The 22,357-nt window shown below is 44.1% G+C and overlaps 1 protein-coding gene across 2 annotated transcripts in view; it reads right to left on the bottom strand.

Annotated features, from left to right (window-relative positions):
• The window catches only part of TBC1D22A (TBC1 domain family member 22A), a 344,321-nt gene that overhangs the window by 60,827 nt on the left and 261,137 nt on the right, over positions 1-22,357 (bottom strand). The gene's annotated exons all lie outside the window — the stretch shown is intronic.

A 22,357-nucleotide genomic window follows, 5' to 3' on the forward strand; every position in this document is an offset into this window, starting at 1 on the left:
AGGGCTGCATCTGGACAGGCTGCACACTGGCCCTAATATTACCTCTTTGCAAGGCAAGTCTGTTAGCCAAGTCTCCCAACATGCTCACCCCAGAAAAGGGTCAGGATTCTGAGGACAGGGAATTCTAGGGGTCAGGGAGAAACACCGTTCCTGTAACTCATACCATTTTTAAAAATCATAAGGCCCTCTAGCTGAGGGAAAGACAGTTCATGTAAGAGCCCAGATGCACTTGGAAATGACCATTTAAAAGCCCTAATCCCATTCCAATTGGATCAGACAGTTGAAATCTCCAGATCCTGGTTTTTACTACCTCCAGTAAACTGTGTCTAATAACCAGGCAGCATACCATAAAACCTGCTCCAAAAGAGAGCTGCACCATGATGGAGCCCACATGGCTCCTGGGAGACCCCTGGCTTCAGTGGCCCGCCCCCTCCCCAGCAGAGATGAAAGGACATTCTGACAGGCCAAAACCCAAGGCAGGCAGGCAGCCTGTGGGTGTGTGGAGCCCATCCCTGCAGAATTTTCACTGGGGGAGAAAGATGGAGGCACCCAAGAATGCATCAAACCAAATACGGAAAAGATATAAAAGTTCTCTGAAAGACATAAAAAACACCCTAATTAAAGATACACTAGGTTAAAGGACTAACAGATTCAATATTGAAAAGATGTCAATTGCTTTACATTTTAATTTACAAATTTAATGTCTTTCTAATCAAAACTACAACCATGTATTTTTGTGACCAGGAAGCTTATTCTAAAGTTGATATTGAAGAACAAAGGGCCAAGAATAGCAAGACAGACCCAAAGATTAAAAAATAAGGTGAAGACTTACATCAGACGTCAAGATATCTTGTGAAACTAATAAAGATCATGTGACCCAGGTCCAGGACAGAGAGGCGCGTGGAACAGAGATCAGACACAAGCCTGCACTGACATGGGTGTCTATCCATAGCAGATGGGGGAGTACAGACAGTGGGGGAAGGATGGATGACTCAATAAATGGTAACTGAGACAACGGGCTATCCATACGGAAAAATCAAAATTAGATCCCTGCCTCACGCCCTACACAAAGCCAAATTCAAGGTGGATTAGAAAGGAACATACAAACACAAAACCTTAAAGCATAAATTTTAAAAATCAATAAAGTTGACTACATAAAAACTTAAAACTTACATGTGACAAGACACTATAATTAAGATGAATATACAAGTCACAGACTAGTAAAAGACGTTTGCAGTGCATATATGACTGATAAAGGATTAGTATCCAGAATACACAGATTTTAAAATCCCACTGATAACCAATAAGAAAAAGACAGACTGTCTAGTAAAAAAATGGGCAAAGGATGTGAATGGACCTTGAGTGGTCAGTAAAACTAGGAAAGGCTACTCACACTCACTGGTAACCAGGGATGGGCAGTGCAAAATGAGTGAAAGTGGGATGTCAGTTAGTTTTCAGATGGGCAAACACTAGAAATTATGAGGAATGCAGACTACAGGACAGGATATGAGCTGCAAGAAATTCTGCATGTGCTGGTGGGGGAGGGGATGCAGCCACTTTGGTAATATCTAGATGTTTGCATCCTATAGCCCAGAAATTTCTTTCTTAAGCTGAGCAAGTCCTACATGCAGGTATACGGAGATGTGTACAAGAACGTTAGATTGAGCATTATTTGTAATTTCAAAAAACTTAGAAACCAATGTCTTTCAACAGAAGAATGGATGAATTACAGTATATTCACACAGTGTAAAACTACAAAGTATGAGAACAAACGAATACAGCTATATCCATCAAAATGAATAAATATTAAAATATAAAGTTGAATAAAAAAGCATGTTGTAAAAGAATACTTAAGCGTGATGCCATTTATAAAATGTTTCCGAATATTTATTATGAGACCACACATTGTGGATACATGTATGTGTGGAAAACACTAAAGCGTGTTTAGAAATGATAAAAACCAAATTCAAGGTAGGGCCAACCTCTGGAGAGGAAGGAAAGGAAGCTTCAACGGTATATGGAAAATTTGATTTCTGAGTAAGAAATAAAAGATCTGAAGCAAAAATGAAAAAACTTTTAGACTTGACAAAGCTGGGTAGTAAGTACCCAGGCATTCATTAGATTATCATCTCCACTATTCTGTATATTTAAGATTTTTCATAACTAAAAAAAATGAAAAAGACCGGGGACTAATTTGAAATGGTCTTTCTCAGAGTCACCAAGAGAGCTGTCTGTTGGGAGGACCACAGATCCACGTGGCTCCAGCCCAGCCAGCGAATCCATCCAGCCTCAGCCCCTCCTTGTCCTTCAGACTGTGTGGCAGCAGGTACTCCCCGTCCTTGGATTCTGACTTCCATGACCTTGGGTGCCCCGCTCAGCATCTTCTCCTAGGTCCACAGGCACAGCAGGCGTGAGGCAGGCCCTAACTGCTTCTGTCCCTCCCTCGACCTTCCTTCAAGGCTCTTGCCCCAGTCCTTCACCGAGCAAGGTTGTTCCCATGTTTGCTCTCTTACAAAGCGGCCCTGATTGTCAAGAGAAGCTCAAAGGATGAGCAACATGACCCGAGTTATCCTGGGGCCACCTCTGCCTCTCCTTCACTCACTGTTTGGAAGCAGAAGATAAATCCAGATGCCTCCTAACATTCTGAGTTTTCTTAAAACTACATTTCAGGTTCTGCAGTGAATCTAGTTTTGCTAATAAAATGACAAAATCAAAGTTCAAAATGACTACAGATTAACTCAATGCAAATTACATACGACATACACTTTTTAAAATGTAGGAAATAAGGCAAAGAAACAGTTTTCCTTCTATTTTTTATAAGAGAGAAATTGTGATAAAAGGAACAATTTTTCACCTTTAATTGCATCATTAAGCTTTCCTTATAATTTTTGGCACTGAAATAAAAATGAATGGCCTTCTGGCGTCAGGAGATTTTCCTGTGTGTATGTATTTATGTAGATGAATTTTTGAGGCCATTCAAATGACAAGAATTGTTTCCCATTCTTTGTGCAGATTCAAGTGCACCAACTTCAGCTGTGCAAGCAAAATCTTTGCTATGATTTCCTTTGAAATATTCATCACCAGGCCATTGCATTACACAATTACCTACCAGGAATGCAGAGCACGGCCATTTTAAAATTCACACCGACATCCCCATGTTTGGGGCATGGGCTAGTAATGGAACTGTAAATCACGTTTCATTATGCAGCCAGATCCTGAAGCATAAACGAGCCTGGTGCTCATCCAGCTGGCCGCAAAGGGACTGATCGATTATCTCTACGCCAACCTCTATTATCTTTTGCCAGATACTTATTGGCATGTGTCTGTCCACGTCTGAGAACATTCCAAATGGTTAAATGACAAAGGTCACAGCCAATCCAATCCAGTCTGTGAGTCACTAGGTGGAAGCTTACCTCCACAGCCTTGGGAGGGCCAATCTGGGAAAGGGAGATGACCCACAGGCTGCTCCTGGTTCTGGAATTTTGGCTGTTGCTCTAATGTATCAGTAATCCTGAACCGAAATGAACATTTTAAAGCTAAGTAGTATAAGAGGAAAACATAAAATAATAATAAATACTGAAATGTTTTTAAAATTGCTAGTGACTGTTCATTTGACATACTAGTCAGGGTTCTCTGGAGAAACAGAGCCAACAGGACATTCAGTTCACACACAGAGACAGAGAGAGAGATTGATTGATTGATTTTAAGGAAGTGGCTCACACAACGGTGGAGACTTAGAGAGTCTATGGTCTGATGAGGAAGGCCAGCAGTGGGACCCAGGAAGAGCTGATGTCGCAGGTGGAGGCTGAAGGCCGTCTGGAGGCAGAATTCCTTCTTGCTCAGGGTGCAGTCAGCTTTTGTTCTATCCAACCCATCAACTGACCCTGACCAGATGGGGACCACCCGCATCATGGACAGCAATCTGCTTTATTCAAAGTCCATCGATTTAAATGTTAATCTCATCCAAGAACACCCTCACGGAAACATCCAGAGTAACGTTGACCAAATAGCTGGGTATGGGGCCCAGCCAGCCTGACACATAAAACCAACCGTCACAGTGGATGGCCGCCCAGATCATGATCCACCTTCGACGAGGAAAGGTGATCTCCAGTGCTGTATTCCTAGGTCCTTTTACATGCCGAACAACTGGTTTAAATACTCAATTAATTAACAAAAAAATCAACACTCCCCGAGGAGTTACAAACTCCTGTGACTCACAGAGGAGTTTTCCCCCGAGGATGGATAGTCAGAGGGAGTTCTGGAAATGGAATAAAGCAGGGGCATCACTTTCCCCCTAGTTAGCACCTGCTCCCTATAATACACTTCTGCTACTGGTCCTTAAGGGAGGAGTTGATCCTTAAATGCAAAAAAGGCACACCAGCAAAACCAGTTAAGAGTCAAACAACAATGACCTTGATTTACATATTTTGGCATGAGTCTCAGGGCAGACTGGTCCCCCTCACAGGCACTCGGAGCCGACTGTGTGTGACTGAGTCCACTGGAGCACAGGCCTCCTGCCACCACCAAAAGACGGGGGGATGTTTGCACCACCAGTTCACATCACAGGTATCACACTGCCCACAAATGCCTGTCTCCTTTATGGATGAAATCAAAGACATCCTTTAATGCTGCTCTGTGAAAACTTCATGAATTATACAAGCTCTGAAGGACTGTGGGGGCCAGAGCAGCCGTTAAACTGCAAGAGGGATTAACTGTGCCACCACGCTCAGCTGCCCTTGTGGGGCCCCTCCCATTTCCCAAATTTAAACCCTGCACACCTGATGACCCGGCGTTTGCCTAAGACCATGCATCACTGTCTGGTCCACGAGTACCACTCTAGGGGTATTTTTGCTCCCCTGTCCAAACTGATAAACTCTACTGTTCTTTAAATTTTGTCAAGGACGTTCCTGGCAAATTAAAAGGAAAGAGATCTTGCTGCGGGTCCTGATTATTTTTCTTTGAAGCAAGAAATGACATCACACCAGTGAACAGCTCAAAGCCCCGGTTCTCTCTGTAGACTGAATTTAGCCAAAAGAGCATCAAGGTCAGAGAAGGAGCAAGTGAGTGCAGCTCTCGGGGAACAAACCAATTTTCCATCCCCAGCCCCGTGGTGACTCGGTAGCACCTGTGTAAGCTGGGGGGTCGCATGTGTGCCTGTCCACAGGCTGAGACCATGGAGCACTAGGGAGGCACCATGCAGCTCGGATGTCGCCTCACTTCCCGCCTGTCTGGTGAGCAGGTGATGGGGAGCTGTTCCCCTCCTCCACTCCAGGTCCCAATCCGGCCTCTTAAGCGACTCTCCTGAGGCTCCTTCCTGCTCTCAAGGCCTTGGAGCCCCTTGCTTCTGCCTCCATCTCCCCAGTCACTCCCTCCTCTGAGGCCTCTCTTTGCTCAGGCTCGGGGCTGCTGCAGCGTCTCCCCAAACCGCTCCCTCGCTGTGCTCTGTGCTGTATCCCTCACGACATACCCGGACACGTGTGTATACCACACTCCTTAGTTCACTTGTTGTCCCCCATGAGCTCCCTTCCCCACAAGGAGAATGCCTCATGCTCCTGCACCCTCCCATGTTTAGCACAGACACAGGCCCCCACTGACGCCCACTGCCACCCAGAGAGGGCAGGGCGCTGAGGCCAGACTGGGCCTGGTTCCAACTCCCTTGTGTGTGACACTGGGCGAGCTCCCGAGCGCTCAGCTAGAAGCCAGCAATGGCAGTACTGGCTCTCCAGTGTGCATGACAGTACGAGTGAGAGATGAGCCTAAGGGCACAGCATGGAGCCCTGGACTCCCCACAGGTGGTTAAGAGAATGATGAAGCCAACGACACCCTAGTACGTTTTTCACCGTCAGCACCAATCGGAAAACTCTTGAAAAGAGACAGACAGCTGACCTCCATGTGCACCTCAATGTCCTCCAGTGGAGAGGGAGAGTTCAGCTGGACAAGCTCTCAGGGCCTTGGGACTCAGAGCCCAGGGCTCCGGGGTCTGCATTTCAAGGGCAGCGCTTTGAGGAGCTGGGAGCGGCCTGCTGGGTGCACGTGCCATGAGGGAAAGAGACAGGAGTCCACACGCAAAAAGGTCGTTTCTGGATACCTGCCTCTATCAACTCACCTACACAGCATCTCCCTCACTAGCAGGTTCACTGTAAACCATCATTCTTGTAGAAATGAACCCGAGGATTCTGAGAGAGCAAAAGAAATCGTGGCCTGAGATGGCTGTTGCTGCCTGGGCTGAACACCTGAGAAGACCAGGTGAGCTTCTGCAGGACCAGCGTCCACCTGGAGAGAACGGAGTCCTCCTTTCCTACGACAAAGCAATAGAGGGCATTTACTTGGTCCAAGATGTGAGGTTTGCAACATCCTTGACTGGGATTGCCCAGTTACTCAGCTATGAGAAGACACGGGTGGAGATGGCAGCGGAGGAGATAAACTGTGCACAGGCACTGCTGGGATGAGGTCTGAGATGGGAAGGAGGGAGCGTGCGTGGCTGATGCAGAGCTCCTTGCGGGCAGGGGCTGGGCCTCAGCTCAGCTCAGTGCCTGTCGGGCACACGAGGCTCAGACAGACCCACAGATGTCCCTTCTCAGCACGAAGCAGAAGCAGAATCTCCTGGTGGCAAGCCTGGGACTCTTCATTCTTGACAAGCTCCCGAGATGACTGCCACACAAACTAAAGCCTGAGAATTGGAGAGACGAGGTCCCGCCTTCCCTCCGCTGGGTCTCCCCCAGCATCTGGCACAGTGTTTCTGCGCACAGTGTATTCAGAAGATGACGACACTGAGTGCGTTAGTGAAGGTTCTGCTCCAGTTCCAAGCTGTCAACTTAACTAATAGCTTCGCCTGATTACGATGGACAATTGAACAGTTCAAAGGGTCTCAGACCACCAACCTTGAGCGAATACTTTAACCTGACCCCTTATAAACTAGGCTGTGATAAGACTTTTATTCCCTTTGAATCTAATTTGAACAAAAAGAATCCACATTCACCTAATAGCCATTCTATGGGGAATTCCCAGATTTAGCAGAAAACGGAATAGTGAAAAGAATTTCTAATCAGCTAAAAGAAGGAAGATTACACAGGCACAGAAGCACACCAAGAAACCAGCAAGGGGCTTGAAAGAGCCAGCTGTTCAGGCCCGTGACCCCTCTGACCATCCACAGCCTTCAGGCCTTGCTCCTTCCAAACACCCTCACCCAGGCCAGGGCTCCAGAGAGTGTGTGTGCATGGGGTGTGGTTTTTAAAAACATTTTCAAACAAGACTTCTCAAAACTTCCCCAAAGCAGAAAGCACAGGATAAAAACCCCACGTACCCATTCCTCAGGGTCCACAACGATCACGTGGCCGATCCTGTTCCATCCATAACTGACCCCTACCCCACCCACATGCTGCTGGAATATTCTACAGAAAATCACAGACATGACATTTCATCCATAAATCATTTCTTTTAGAGCTAAGGTCTATTTCTAGAAACCTCATCAGGAGACCATGATCATATCTGAAAACGTTAACAGGAATTCCTCATGGTGACGAAACACGTCTCCGACAAGGTTGTCTCTTGAGAACGTGCTTCCCCAAGACACGGCAGCTTGGCATAGTGAGTATTTGAAGCTGAAGGAATTCAGAAATGGCAGGTGCTGGAAGGACTGTCTGACCTTCCCCCGAAGCAGGTCATAAGGCCCTCCTGTGAGAGGTGCCCTCCCTCTACCTGGAGGAAAAGGAGCGTCATTCTCTCCAAAGACGAGCAGCATGGAGAGGAGGGCGACCAGGCCCTGCTAAGACTCCCCGCTCACGACAAGCACCTCCCACCCTCCTGTCCTGTCACTCCCTCCACGACTTGCCCTCTTCATCAAGCCCAGGATAAAAATGCTCACATTTAGGTCTTCATTTCCCTATGAAGGCTCCTGTGTAAAACTTTCATTAAATAAATTTGTAAGCCTTTCTCTACAGAAGAGTAAGGGAGCCCCAGCAGAGAACCTAGGACGGGTAGAGGAAAGACTTTCCTCCCTACATCTCCAAATCCTGTCTTTTCATGCTGCTTTGTTCTAATCAGGCTCCAAAAGAAGTGCGCATACGGCCTTTCAAGGTCAGTCTGTCCAGCCTTCTAAAGGTCCTCATCTCCTCCTCTGTTCCTGGTGAGGAAAGCGTGCTCCGCACCCTGGCTTTGGCTGCTTCCATTCCCATGGCGGCTTGTAAGCCTGGACTTAGATCCAGAGGCTCAATGAGAGTCAGATGTGACACTTTTTTTGCAAGAATTAATGGAGAAGTGTGCCCTTCATATTTCACCACATCAGGAGGCACGCCATGTCTGTGGTCTCTGCCTTTGTGATGCTACGATTGATTAGCGGGTCCAGGTGTTGCCAGACGGATCCATCCATTATACAGTTCCCTGCGAGCTGCCTCTAATGGCTTTTGAAGCCATTGGTGAGTGCTGCCTTAACCCATCACTTCATTAGGGTGACAATGCAATTCTTTCATCCCCTCTGCATTTGTAGCCACATTTCCTCTGTAAGGAAAAACTGTCCCTCAAAAACTATCTGATTACCAGAAAAATACAACTTGTTTGAATCTTTCCTGTCATTTACCAGTTGATGCCATAGCAACCTTCAAAGTGAGCCAGCGAGGGTTTTATTTAGAAACCATTATGAATTCAGAGACTTTAACATATTTGATATGTTTCAATCCACTGACATCATAATTCTTTCTGAGGCTCAGTTTTCCCATTTCTGGCCAGTGCGAGCCCCTTTTAAATTGGGCTCTGACATGACCCCAGTGGTCTCTGAGAGGCCCCTTGCTTTCTTTATCACTAAATGTTCCAGACTCATCTTGAACATTTCCTGCTCCAGTCCTGGAATTAGACGTTTTTCTAAGGAGCCCTGATTCTTTTTAATGAGAAATGGTATGGAGACCGTGAGGGGGTGTCGATTCCACTAGGTAGATTGTTTGGCCCAATAATTTTCACTGGAGAGAACTAGAAGATATGATTTTATTTCTTTTAAAGAGAAGAATACATGCTAGATTCCTATTGAGTCCTAATTCATATTTAAGATTATAGGGTTTTTACTTCTTTGATTTTATGCCCGATTCTTTTCCCTTATGTTAAAAATCTTAGTTCCTATTACATTATCATACTTACTTATTTGCTTTATCCTAATATATATATTTATATGTAATATATGTATTTCAGTATGTGTGTATATAACAACAGTTTCAAGATAGCACTAATATTATTACTAACAATCTGATTACTGAATAGCATTTCAAAATTTATTTGCCATTCTTTCTGTGCTTGAGATATATCCTACCAGGGACGTACATTCAAAGCGCTTGTAAGTTTATATGAAGTAATTTTTCTCTGTGTAGTTAGGCCACCAACTTGATACATAGTTAGGTTCATTTTTTAAATTTTAATTTTGTTCTTGCTTTTGTGTACGTGTGTGTGAGGAAGATTGGCACAGACGTCAGCCCTGAGATAACATCTGTGTCCATCTTCCTCTGCTTTAAGTGGGACACCACCACAGCAGGGCTTGGCAAGTGGTGCTAGGTCCACGCCTGGGATCCAAACCTGTGAACCCTGGGCCGCCAAAGCAGAGCACGCAAACTTAATCACCACGCCACCGGCCCGGCCCCTCTTCTTGCTTTTGAAGGACAGCTTTCTTATTTAGGCTTAGTTTGGTTTTATAATTATGCAAAGCAACACATGATCCCAAAGTAAAAAACTAAAGCAAGGTGCATTCAGAGAAGCCAGGCTGCATCCCTGCCCCTCCACTCTCTCCCATGCTCCCCGCAAACCTTTTTCACTGGGTTCGGGCTTATCCTTCCACTGACTTTCCTGTTTAGTGTGTAACATGAGCAAATGCGTGTGCTCGCTGAAAGCGGTGTGTGCACGCATGCACGTGTACGTACGCCCGCATACTCTGCCACAAGGTAAGTGATGGAACGCTATGCGTGCCGTCTGCACTTTGCTTCTCCTAGTAAACAATACGACCAAGAGCCTGCCAGCAAGATGCAGAGCGCATCCACATCCTCCTCACCGCTGCACAGTGTGCCAACCTGTCCCACGTGGATGGACATCTGTGGTACTTCCCATCGTTTGCAGTTACAAATAGTGCTACAACGAATAGGCCTGTGGATACAACATTTTGTATTTCCTCCAACTCACCTTCTGGATGGTTCCTGGGCCAAGAGGTATAAGCAGATACCCCCCTGTGTTCACTCTGACTGGTCTCTGCTCTTGAGCTGCTGAAGCACTATGCTGACCTCACTGCTGTCTGCCCACCTTTCCTATCAGCCGACAGGACAATCACTACAGCCTGATGGCTGGCTTTGGTGGGCAATGGATAACAGTACCCCATGTACTAACATTGCTGCATATATACTACCAGTATATATAAACAAGGCACTGTCTTGTGTTTTTTTTAATTAAAGTTTTTATTTTGAGATCATTGTAGATTCACAGTCAGTTGTAAGAAATAATACAAAGAGACCCCACGTGCCCTTTACCCAGGTAAGAGCTACACTTCTAATTCACAGGAAAAGGAATAACGATTGGCTCCTCAGCCTGGGCCCTGTGCTCCTCACGTGACTCACCGAAGAGCATTTGGCTAACTGCTCACTGACACATCACAGTCAGGTGGGCATTTTACACAGGCTACTAAGACAAGACATGTCTATCCTCATGGGCACCTGTGTGCTTACAAGTTTTAATGTGGGCATGTGATTTAACGTTGCTGTTTAAATAAACATTTCATTTGGCTTGCATTCACATTTATCAGCACACATGCGTGTGGATGTGGAATGCACGTGTTTCCGTGTACATGTCGGATGTCGGTGTGACTTCTTCTAAACGAAATCTAACTGTTCTCCCATCTCTAGATTCCTGGAGAATAAATATTAATTCAACAATGAAAATCAACTCGTTCAGATCTCTGGCCATTATTTTTTTTAACTCATACACTGATAAGAAAGGATTAAAGCTCTCCATTACAACTATACTCTTTCTATCAGATTTTGGCTTTATGTTTTCTTATCTCCACGACTGAGGACATATATGGTTAAAAACATTTTGCTACAATAAAACGGTTGTTTTTAATTAACTTAATACAATTTCCTGTGGTCTTTTTAATCTTCACATTATCACCCCTATTTTGCTTCTGCTGAAGTTTGACTGGGAGAGCTTTGCCCAGCATCTCATTGATAATCTTTCCATGTCCCAAAAAGGAGGAATAAATGATAAAATGGAAACTCCAAGCAAAATTTGACAATGCACTTTAAGATTAATGAATGAAATATTCCTCTAATCTGTGGGTATTTAAAATAATATATTTTGGTGCTCTATTTTACTTTTTGGAAAAACTTAATTCATGACCAACCCCATACTTGGATATTCTAGTATTTTTTAATTGTTTAACTAAATGCTGAGTTAATACAAAAATATTTTTTAAATATGTGAAAGTAAATGGGGCTGGCCTGGTGGCATAGTGGTTAAGTTCACGCTCCGCTTCAGCGGCCTGGGGTTTGCCAGTTCGGATCCCAGGTGCAGACCTAGCACTGCTTATCATGCCACGCTGGAGCAGGCGTCCCACATATACAATAGAGGAAGATGGGCACAGATGTTAGCTCAGGGCCAATCTTCCTCAGCAAAAAGAGGAGGATTGGCGGCAGATGTTAGCTCAGGGCTAATCTTCCTCAAAAAACATATGTATATATGAAAGTAAAGGAATGCCAACAGAACAAGAACTCTAAGGCTTACCATCCATTGTTTAAGGAGAAGAAAACTAACCTTTCGCTGGGCGACTTTCCCCAAACCCAGCTGTTTCCTTGAGATTGTGACCTTTGAAGGTAAACGCTATCTCAAATTGTGTGTTGATCATTTCTTGGATTTTCTTTGTCTTTTCACCACGGTTGTTTCCTTCTGGATCTGAATTTTAGATAAATGTAGCATAAAGTATGTATGAATCAAGGACTTTCTTTTTAATTCACTGTTATGTTCCTGAAATACATTCATGTTGCTTCAAGTAGCTGCAGGTCATTATCAATTTTCATTGCTTCATCAATACGCCACAATTTATTTATCCATACTTCTGTGAATGGATACGTAGGTTCTTCCCCATTTTTTGCTATTACAAATCAGTCCTGCTGTAATCCTTGTGCACATTTTTAAAAGTCTCTCTAGAGCAGTGGTTCTCAAGCTGTTGTGTGCTCCAGAATCACCCGGAGGACCCACCCCAGCATCTCTGATTCAGTAGGTCACTGGGAATGGGGCCCAAGAATCTGCCTCTCAAATGAGTTCCCCAGTGATGCTGATGCTGCTGGCCCACGATCACACTTTGAGAACCACTGTTCTAAAGCAGCACTGGCCAATAATGGAAATGTTTTATGTCTGTATTGTCCGATCGGTAGCCACTAGCCACAGGTGGGTCTTGAGTACTTGAAATGTGGCTGGTGCGACTGAGGAACCAAATTCTTCAATTCATTTAATTCTAATTAATATTAACTTAAATAGCCCCATGTGGCTGGTGGACAGTACAGCTCTAAGTGTACATAATACAGGAATAGAATATCTGGGTCTTAGACAATGCACCCTTCAACTTTTCCAGGAAAAGCTAAACTACTTTTTGAAGTAGTTTTTACTAGTTCACACTCCCACCAGTGGTTCCTATGGCTCTACATGCTCCCTCCTCCCTAAAATGTAATATATTTTTGTTGTTTTGCAGAGGAAGATTCGCCCTGAGCTAACATCCATGCCTCAATGTTCCTCCATTTTTTAGTATGTGGGCCACCAGCACAGCATGGCTACTAACAGAGTGGTGTAGGTCCCTGCCTGGGAACTGAAGCTGGCCCACTGAAGCAGAGTGCACTGAACTTAACCTCTAGGCCAGTGGGGCTGGCCCTAAAATGTGATGTTTTATCTTTCACACTTAAGCAGAGGGTCCCCAAGCCCTCCCTGGTAAACACACACACACAGCTCAACACAAAAGTCCTGGGCAGGGCAGGGGTGTTGCCTACCAGCGCAACCCTGAGGAAAGAGCCCTTTGGGGGTGACTGCATTATTCAGAGGGCTCTCCCTATAGCCTCTCCACTGAGAGGACCCTATTCTGTCCCAAGTACCTGGTAAGCCTCAAATACTGGAGCTCCAGTTCAACAGATCTGAAAAATACAGCTTCAGTGTTCCCCTTACACTAGGCTCATATTTTGACTGTGTTTTTATTTGTTTGGGCTTCTGAGTATTTCTAGCTGGCATTAAAAAAAATTATTAATTTTTTTTGATGTATAATTTACATAAGGTGAAATACAGAGGTCTAAGCATACTGTTTGACGAGTTTTGACAAATGAATACACCAGTGGACATCCCCATCAACAGAGAACACGTCCTTCCCCCAGGACTCCCGCACTGCCAGAAGAGGGGTCTGGGTGATTTCTATCACTACTGATTAATTCCGTCAGTTCTAGAACTTCATATAAATGAACTCATGCAGTATGCACTCTTCGGTGTTTTGCTTTTGTCGGTTAACATAATGTTTTTGAGATGCATCCACTATGGTTGCCGAACAACATTTCATGGTATGAATTTGTTTATCCATTCTCTGCTGATGGATATTGCATTTGTTTCTAGTTTTGAACTAATATGAACAAAGCTGCTATGCACATTCTTGCACAAGTTTGTGGGTGTGAGCAGAGGTGTTCATTTCTCTCGTCTAAGTACCTAGGAGTGGAAATGTTGGATCAGTGAGTAGTTGCATGTTTCATGTTCAGTTTTATAAGAAATTGGCAGTTTTCCAAAGTGGTGGTAGCAGTTAACATTCCTACCAGCCGTGTATAACATTTCTCCACATTTTTGCCAATGTTTAGTGTTGTCAATTCTTTTAATCTTAGCCACGCTGGTGGTTGTGTAGTGGTCTCTCACTGTGGTTTAATTTGCGTTTCCTTGATGACTAATGATGTCGAGTACTTTCTCAAGTGTTTATTGGACATTCATCTCTCTTCTGTTGTGAAATGTCTTAGTCTTTTATCCAATTTTTTTAAAGATTGGCACCTGAGCTAACATCTGTTGCCAATCTTCTTCTTCTTCTTCTTCTCCCCAAAGCCCCCCAGTACACAGTTGTATATTCTAGTTTTAGGTCCTTCTGGTTGTGCTTTTCTTCATTTTTTACTGGGGCTATTTGTCTTTGTAATATTGAGCTATAGCAGTCTTTATATATGCTGGATAGGAATCCTTTGTCAGATTTATGGATGATAAATATTTCCGCCCAGTGGGTCTCAAGTCTTCTGGACTCTACTTGGCTCCATATTCTATTATCTCTCCCTATGCCAACACACACTGTTTTGATTATGGTAGCTTCATAGTATGTCTTGAAATCAAGAGGTTAAGTTCTCCAACTTATTTCTTCTTTTACAAAATTTTGTAAATTTTTCTATCTCAGGTCCTTTGCATTTCCATATAAATTTTAGAATAAACTTGTTAGTTTCTACAAAAAAAACCTTGGTAGGAAATTTTTTTTTTAAAGATTGGCACGTAAGCTAATGACTGCTGCCAATCTTCCTCTTCTTTCTTCTCCCTAAAGCCCCCCAGTCCATAGTTGTATATTCTAGCTGTAGGTCCTTCTGGTTGTGCTATGTGGGACACTGCCTCAGCATGGCTTGATGAGCGGTGCCATGTCCCCACCCAGGATCCAAAGAGAAGAAACCCCATGCCACCAAAGCGGAGCACACGAACTTAACCACTCGGCCACCGGGCCGGCCCTTTGGGTAGGAATTTGACTGGGATTACACTGATTCTAAAGATCAACTTACGGAGAATTAATATCTTAATATTAAGTCTTTCAATTCATAAACATGGTATATCTCACTATATATTTCTTCAATTTCTCTCAGCAATATTTTGTAATTTTTAGTGTAAAAATTTTAAGTATCTTTAAGTTAAATTTATCCCTAAGTATTTTTATGAATTGCAAGTTATTATAAACAGCATTAGCCTCTAAATTTCCTCTTCCAATTGCTCACTGCTAATATATATAAACACAATTGATTTTTGCATATTATTCTTATATCCAGCATCTTTATTCTATTTTTTTAGGGGAGGAGGCTCTTTAGGATTTTCTACATTTGCAATCGATCAGGACAGTTTAACATTTTCCTTTCTAATCACTGTATGTCTTATTTTCATTTTCATTCCTGATGGCCCTGGCTGGGCCTGCAAGTACGATACTGAATAGAAGTGGTGAGAGTAAATATTCTCGCTTTGTTCTCAACTTAGGAGCATTTGATAACTTCACCATGAAATAAGATGTAAGCTGTAGGATTTTAGAGATGCCCTTTATCACTGAGGAAGCTTCCTTCTATTTCTAGTTTACTGAGAGTTCTTTTCATGAGGGGGTGTTGAATTTTGTCAAACGCTTTTTCTGCATCTTTTGACATGATTATACAGCTTTCTCCCTTATTCTGTTAATGTGATCAATTACACTGATTTATTTTTGAATGTTAAACCAACTTTGCAAGGCTGGGATGAATCCTACTTAGTCATGATGTACTGTCATTTTTATACATTACTTGATTCAATTTGCTAATACTTTGTCACAGATTTTTGAATCAATGTTAATGAGGAATATTGGTTTATAATTTTTTCTTATAATGCCCTTGCCTCATTTTGCTATCTCAGCTATGCTGACTAATAAGAAGAGCTGAGAAGTGACCCCTCCTCCCCTGTGCCCTGAAAGAACTCGTGTAAGGTTGGTATTCCCTTTTCTTGAAATGTTTGAGAGTTCACCAGTGAGGTATCAGGGCTCTAATTTTCTTTGTAGGAATGTTCTTAATTATGGATGCCATTTCTTTAATGGATATAACTGGGCTTTTCAGGCTTATTTCTTCTTGTGGAAAAGTTTGATCATTTGTATCCTTCAAGGAATTTGTCCATTTCATCTAGACTGTTAACTTTATTGTTTTATAATTTTGTTTGTTAATAATATTCTATTATCTTTTAAATATCTGTAGGATCTGTAGTGATGTCCTCTCTTTATTCATGATATTAGTCATCTTTTTTCCCCCTCTCTTTTTTTTTGCTTTATTAGCCTAGCTGGAGATTTTTCAGTGTTATTGATCTTTTCATTAAACCAGCTTTTGGTTTTGCCGATTTGCTCTACTGCTTGCCCATTTTCTAGTTCATTGATTTTTGCCCTCTAAATTTTTATTTCCTTCCTTTGGCTTACTGGGGGATTACTTTCCTTTTCTTTTTTCTAGATTTTGAAGGTGGGTCTAAAATTACTGAATTTAAATCTTTCCTTTCTGAGGTATGCATTTATAGGAATAGGTCAGCTCTCCAGGCATTGCTTTAGCTGCATCCCACACGTTCAGATACATTATATTCTTATTATTCTTTCAGTTCAGAATATGACCTGATTTATCTTTGATTTCTTTGATTCAAGGGTTCTTTAGAGGTGTGCTGCTTAATTTTCCAAGATCTGGAGATTTTTAGATATCATTCTTATTGATTTCTAGCTTAATTCTACTATTGTTGGATAACATACTCTGTACGATTTCACTTCTTTTACATTTTCAGACTTCTTTTATGGCCCAGGAAATAAACTATCTTGGATATTGGTCATTGTGTACTTAAAAAGAATACTGTTGGATATCTCTAGCTGTTGGATGTAGTGTTCTATAAAAGTTAATGAGATCAAGCAAGTTGCTTGATGACATTTTCTATAGCTCCTATATCTTTACTGATTTTTGGTCTATTCAGACAAATTAAAATCTTCAGTTATAATTGTGCTGGATGTTCCAGTGATATTAATAGCCTTTAACATCTTTCTATGTTAATTGCTCAGTTTGTGGATTCCCAGATTATGCAGTTCCTGTAAATTCAAATGCTAAAAGTGGCTCTGGATAAAAAGTTAACAGGGAAGAACACCCCTTCCCCACCTAGGAACCCAGGCTGAGACAGAGGTGCATCCAGTTGTCTCCCAGGCTAGTGAGTAGATTTTTTTCTTCTAGTTCCCTCTTTGTCCAAGAGTATAGCCTTTCTGTGCTCTGGCTTTACTTAAGTCCCTTCACTCCACATTCCCTAGCTGTGAGGGGTACAAGATCTATCTCTTGTCCCAAGTGTGTGGTCACACCCAAGCCTAGAGACTGGTAGCACCCCCTCCCACCTCCCACCTGTTTTCACTTGGTCCTCTGGTGGTGAGACTGCTTTCCTGCAAATTTTCATGCATTTACAAGCCTACTTATGACCATCTCTCAGTAACTTCTGAGGATTGTGTGATATGCCATTTATATGGTTCAGCATGCTAGGAAGTCACCCTGACCCACACAGGAAGTGACAGAGGGATCTGAGTTCCCCGAGACTCCTGGGTTATCACTGGGGCTCTTGACTGCACCCCTCTGTTCAGTCTGATTTCTCCAGAATGCCATGAGCTCTAGAGTGGCAAGGAATGCGTCTAACTCACTTCCGCTTTTCTCTTCCCCACTGGCCTGGGCCTAACCTGGAGCATGTGCTCACGAGAGTCTTGATGAATGCGGAAGGAAGAATAGGATGGGGCTGGAGGGTAAAGATCGCTAACAGCAGGCCTGAGGCATTTGGGCTTTCTCTGATGGAACAGAGCTGCCGGTGAAGGCAATTAAGCAAGAAGGTGGTAGGACAGCTGCCCGGGGAACGGAGCTTCTGTGTCTCAGAGGACCAACAGAGCAAGAGAACTGAGGCAGCACCATTTACAGGGTCCTGCCTCTTCCCTGAGACGCTGGCCATCAAAGAACAGTCTAAGGAGCTCATATTAAAATGCGTAAAGATGGTATCAGAGAGATTGTGTGCATCTGTTATTCTTCCTACACAAAAAAGTAAATTATTCACTTGAGTGGATGTAGCCTAGGAACAATGAGAGACACCTTTCACAAATGAGCCTATTTCCCTTCAGAGAAAAGATTTCAAAGTTGCCTAGGAAGGGTTAAGACTTGGAATTAAAAAAGTGCCTGCTTCCAGCACCTCCTGAGTTGTCATGGAGACATTTCCAACAGGAAATCATTGATACAGCCAGTCCTTTCTCCGAAGCTCTCCTAATAGAAGTGGCAAAACATGTTGAGAAAAACAAATGAGACCACAAGGGCCGATCTGGGCCATGTCATCTAGTTGCCACATAGGTCTCCATTTAGGCCATAATCTGGCCTGGATTACTAGTCTGAGAGGAACTAAGGACTAGGGCATCAGCAGCACCATCACTTCCATTACTTTGGAGTAAAAACAATGGTGGGGATGTCAAATTTGAATCATTTTCTGTTAATACTATGTTTAATAAAAACCTACCATGGAATGATGCCCCCAAGGCCACTTAAGGAATAAGGGGCGGCTTGGTCCCCACACTAACTCGCCTCAGACTGCTGTGGGATTTGAGCACCTTGGTCTGATTTGAACATATCTTTTCCTCCTTCTTGCTTGCCTGAGGTGTGGTTATCAGGTCTCATTTCCACCACCACAACTGTGTCTGAGTGGGGCGGTCCTAGGCCCAGCCGTCTGTGGTTTTAATTACAGTCTTACGTGGCTCAAACCCATGTTGGTGGAACTCAGAGGAAAGATGTATCGACGAGGCCAACGAATGCTCATGTGAGTAATGAGCACAGGCTTTCATAGGGGACACCCTGACATCGATGTTTGGGTTTGGTCTTTCCTGCTTCTTTGCCGGGATTCTGCAGTGTTCAGGTAGAGAAGGCTGCACAATGAATTCCAGAGAGGCCCGGTGTTCCTATGTTAATAAAGATGCCAGCAGCACAAAATAGATTCGGTACTTCAGTATCTTGAATAAACTTGCTGTTTTCTACAGCCGGGAGCGACATTACCTGGCTGTGGTTCCCACAAAGGACACGATTCCCTGTCTCCTTGTGAGCCTCTGGGCCACATTTATTTCTCTGCCCAGTCTACACTTCTGCTTCAACAGTTAGAAGAGTCTTTCAGTATCATTTTTCCTGGAATAATTTGTTATCTATCATTTTTATGGCAGTATTAAATTTTAAGAGAGAATTGAGAGGGATAGGAAATCTATTGCATATTTCCAGCCCCAAAAGAAAGCCTTTAATAAATTTAGAACTTTTCAGTTTTACATTCAAATCTGACCCCACGACCAAAAAGCTGCCTGGAGCCGTCTGTCCTTCGTGCAGGAGTTGGGGGCAGGTCTCCAACCGGGAGGATGGCTCCCTGCTGGCCCCCAGCTGCCAGGGCAGAGCTTGGTCTGTTGCACTAGACCACGAGATGTATCAATAAAAGGCATAGCTGAGATGGCCAGGGGACAGGGCCACATTATCCTCCACCCAAACTCGGTCTGGCAGCTATTCACAAGAGCACCCTACAGGACACCAGGTAAATCAAATCACAGGGCCAGGCACCCACCATCTACCCAGGTAGCCTTTAGCAAACGCCAGCATGCCAGGCCTTGCACAGGGTGCCGGGGTGCAGAGCTGATTCAGGCAGTCCCCACCCTAGAGGACTTCCTGGCCTATGTGTGTGGCAGGTGTGAAAACAGTGGCACTGTGAAACAGCAGGAGCACTAACAGGGCCCAGCAAAGTGCTGCAGGTGCAGAGAAATGGGGGACCCTACACCTGAAACACGGTGGTGGAATGGCCACTCTGCTGCTACGAGTCGGCATGTCACTTTCAGCCAAATGTGAGCCCAGGTACTGCACTGCTGAAGCCAAGGACACTGTGACAAAAAACCTAAAGAGCTTACTTTCAGAATCACACAGCAGCCTTGTGCTGGAGAGCCAGTGACCAAGGCAGAGCGGCCACCGAGGAGAAGGGGGGGCCTGGCCAAGGGGAAGCTGAACTTTAGTGCCGGTTCTGCCATCTTCCGGCGGCTGTGCACCTGGACAGCCTCCCTCCCTGTTCTATGAGGGCAGTCTTGCTTTCCCTCCTAAATCCCAGAGCAGCTCAGCGACCTCCCCATCATGCCTCTGCCTCCAGTGGGCCTCCAAGAGCATACCTTCCTGAGCACACTCAGAGGGCTGAGAGAGAAAACAGGTTTCTGAAGATCCACGACGTGCTTTCCCACCTTGAAATGTCGTTTCACACAATAATACTCTCAAAGACCAAGGGAGCACAGGCTGCTCCCAGCATTAAGTCAAGTGTGTAATTTGTGATACAAACAGGCAGCCAGTCCCAGGGGAGGATGACTGAGCCCAGACAAACACCACACACTTCTCATCAAACCCAGCATGACGCACATGAGGCATCGTCCCTCCCTTTCAGGAACGGAAAGATTGATGTCTGCCTCATATTGACTCCCTCAACTCAGAAATTCAAATGAGGAAATAACTTTTATTTATTAGGACTTGCTTGTTTATTTTCCTCTTTCCCAGAACTTCAACAAACCACAGCCATAAAGCATTAGCAAGTGTTTCAGGGTTGACAGATCAAATCACAGGATGATTAATGGGCAGGGTTTCATTTAAAAGGAAAGAATGGAAATGGCAGGGTTGGATCCTTTCCCTCCATCCCTAAGCTAAGGGTTTCTCATTTTTAATTTTGACTGTAACAGTGAAGACTAAAAGTGGGGTGCAGCCAACCCCTGAGCGAGGCAGGCCTGGGAAGACCAAGAGCGCCAGGCATCTCAGGTGGAGGGGAGGGGAGCGGTAGGGACTGACCAAGGGCCACACACGCAGCACACGGCCTCACAGGACCGGGTGGAAAGGGCCGGTTCTGAATGCTGACTGCATCCAGGGCTTCCCGGCTGGGAGACCCTGGGTCAGCAAACATGTCTGCCCTGGGCCTCAGGAGCACCCACTGTACACTGGAGGTCTCGCCCTGGTCCTGGTGCGGTTACTGGGCGGCCCCACGTGCTCACACGTGCAAAGTGCTTATGGCAGAAAATGGCACATCTGGTTCCTCATAAGTGCTTTCATTATTTTTTTATTATGGTTTTTATTCTTTTCTCCAACAGTTTGGGAGACTGACTTCTAAAATGAGTTTTAAGGTGTACATTAAAAAAAAAAGATAAGCCTAAATATGAAGTTCAAATATTTATATATAGGCCTGTCACTTTAACACCAATAACTTTAAGAAATGTTTATACCCTAAGGTTCCAGGAAATGGAACTGCTGGGCCATGTTCAGTGCATAGTTCAAACAAGAGGGAAGCACAGAGAACAACTTAGGTGAACTGCCCTGGGAGGGTAGGGCCTCTGGTTCCTCCAAACGGCGGGTCTCAGCTGCAGGGACAACGTTGGCCGGGAGCTCAGACCTGGTGGAACTCGCATGCGTTCGCACCACGTGGTGACTGATTCAACAGCTATTCGTGGAGCCTGACACGCACCGCACTGCAGCCAGGGCTGGTGCGCACCAGACGGACGGCAGCGGAAGTGACTGTTCTGTTAGCTTAACCTGTTCCGAGAACTAGGAACACAGCGTCAGGCCCGGCTCCCGAGGGGGGACCTGCCACGTGCACCACTCATAGCAACAGTAGGTTGGGTGCTCAAGGTTCACCTTCTGAATCAAATTTGCAACAAAAATAATGGGAACCTGTAGATTCTTTGCTGAAACTCTTCCTATTTGATCTAAACACCCAGAATTTCACTTGGTAATTTAGTCAAATTAACTCTTCTAAAAACTTGCTTTGCCAACTTTTGTTGTATTATTAGATTTTGTAATAGAAGTTATTTTAACAATGTACAATATAATTAGCCACTTAATGTCATTAAAAAAACTTATGAGCCTTTATGAGTTGAAAAACAGCCCCAAATGGTATTTATTAGCTATCCAGGACTAAAAATAGGACCCTATTGTCTCAGTGAACCACGTTTAAAAAAATGTACAGTCACAAATAATATGTCTAATTATGTATTAAACTAATTCTCGCCTTCACCTTTTGAATTTCTAAACTTCTTACCTCATGCATCATTTTAATTATTTTTCCAGTTCATTCCCAGGGAAACTGGCTGATGGGGAATTAATTAATGGGTCCAATAAAGAGGCTGCCAGCATTGTTCCCACCACAATCTGAGCCCTGGCCTCATTTGCATGTCTCCTTTTATTCTAAACAATAGCACTGCTGAGATTTCTCCATGAAATTGTTAGCTCATTAAAGAGGACACAATCATATCCATTTCCACAGATATTCATCAATTATCACATTTTACTGCAACATGAATCCATGAATAGAGAATCACTGGAGTTTCTGGCCCCAGGGTTTGAGAGATATTACAGGTATTCAAACACCACACTGCAGATTCCACTTGATGAAATGATTTGGGATCATGCAAGCCCAGGAAAGATCCTGTTTGACAGGTGGACAGTCCCTGTCATACAGGAAAAGGAGGGGAGGCTGCAAAGTGCAGCGACGTGGAGGCCCACACCTGAAGAGCCCTGCATCTCCCGACACCGGTGTCCACTGCACA

This window comes from Equus quagga, chromosome 19 (assembly GCF_021613505.1).
Source record: "Equus quagga isolate Etosha38 chromosome 19, UCLA_HA_Equagga_1.0, whole genome shotgun sequence".
Classification (NCBI taxonomy): domain Eukaryota; kingdom Metazoa; phylum Chordata; class Mammalia; order Perissodactyla; family Equidae; genus Equus; species Equus quagga.